This window comes from Chrysochloris asiatica, unplaced genomic scaffold (genome assembly GCF_000296735.1).
Source record: "Chrysochloris asiatica unplaced genomic scaffold, ChrAsi1.0 scaffold00403, whole genome shotgun sequence".
In the NCBI taxonomy this organism is placed as follows: Eukaryota; Metazoa; Chordata; class Mammalia; order Afrosoricida; family Chrysochloridae; genus Chrysochloris; species Chrysochloris asiatica.
The window spans coordinates 725,453-727,304 of record NW_006408921.1 but is presented as its reverse complement, the minus strand read 5'-3'; positions in this window follow the sequence as shown (position 1 = coordinate 727,304).

Here is a 1,852-nt window from a genome sequence, read left to right as displayed (position 1 = left end):
AACCTCTTTACTCAGTTTACCAAAGGCCAATCCCACAGAGCCTCCAGCCCACCCTGGATGAGGCCACCACAGAACCTCTTTACTCAGTTTACCAAGGGCAATCCCACAGAGCCTCCAGCCCGCCCTAGATGAAGCCACCACTGAATCTCTTTATTCAGTTTACCAAGGGCAGTCATCTGTGTCTGACTCTCAAGCGCTTAGAGACTGCAGAAGGGGCGGTGGGTGGAGAAGGTGGGAGAGCTGAGTGAACACAAGGTCTGCCCAAGGCATTGTACACTGAACCATTGACCATTCAGAGCTGGGCCCAAGAATGAACGAGATGGTAAGCTATTAAGTGACAAATATGAAGAAGGAGGCAGGGTCAACTCCTTGTGACAAAGGTTTCCATACCACAGTTCCAGGAAGAGGAGCCCTGCTGACTGCTCTCAGAGGCCTGGTGGTCTTTCTCTGACCCTCAGCAAATCAAGCAGCCTAAATAGGAGGGCCCTTGACAGTCTGAATGGGGGTGTGAAGGGGTGGACAGCCAGGGCAGGATACAGCATGGCCCGACATGCTTGAAACTGGACCTCCTGTGGGTTCACTAGGCTGGAACTGCAGGAGGAGAGTGGGGCTGTGGCGACAGACAGGCTCCTGTTTGATGGCTCACCCCTCACATTAAGTATGTCATGACCTTCAGTGACCACCGCTGCCTGTGTGATTTTCCTTAAGGACTCCTACTGGTCCTTCTCCAGCACACTGGGCAGGGATCTGCTACTCTCAGGGTACCCCAGCACCTCACAGAAACTATCAACAGAGCCATGGGCTTTGTTTGAGCTCCTTGATGGTAAACTGTTCCCCCAAGAGCAGTTTCATGTATTCAGTTAAACTTGGAGTATCCAGAGTCTAGTGCCAAATTTGAAGGGTGCCAAGAGTTCACAGGACTTCTGGTGTGGCACTGTAGGATCAGCACTGGACTGTGAACCACAAGGTCGGCAGTTCAAACCCACCAGCTGCTTCTCGGAGACCCTATTATAGGGTCACTATGAGTTGAAATCGAATCGATGGTACTTCACAAGGATTCCCAGGGTTTTTAGTGAATGACCAACTGGGTGAATGGCTATATCTGTACAAATAGAATTGGACATAGTCCACCCTGTGGATTTCTGGTGTCGCACTATAGGATATGCACTAGACTGCTAACCACAAGGATGGCAGTGCAAATCCACCAACCACTCTTTGGAAACTATAGGCTCGCCATGAGTTAGAACCGAGTTGACAACATTTAATAACAACTCTGTTCAGAGAAACATATAGGACTCCCCACTAAGGGCTTTTCCCCCATCCATGACCCTGCCATGGCTATGACTAGCCAATGTTCCAGGTTCAGCTACCAATAAATGGACTATCAAAGCCCAGGTGAGAACTCTTGTCGGTGGGACTACAGAAAAAGCTGGCACAGGAAAAGGATATTCTGTCCTGCTTACTAGGACCACCTAGTTCCAAATTTGTGTCTGAAGGTTGAGTGGCCACCAGAATGGTCAGGATTGCTTCCCTTGACTACAGTGGGGGCTGCCTGATGCCCATTTATGCTGCCTCTGCCTCCTGCTGGCATCTGAAAAGTAACAATTCCACCAAATGTGATAGTTAAAGGTTTTTTGTTAACTTGACTGGGCCAGAATTCTCAATGACCCATGATGAAATCGAATATAATTCTCATGATGAGATCTAATGAAGTCATTTTCGTGATGAGACTTGCTATGACCAATCTATTGCAAGGAAGTTTCCTCAAGGATGTAGCCTGCAACACCTTTGATCTCACAAGAGCTAAAAGGAAAGAGAAGAGCAGAGGAGGCGGGACCAACTACTGTCGAGA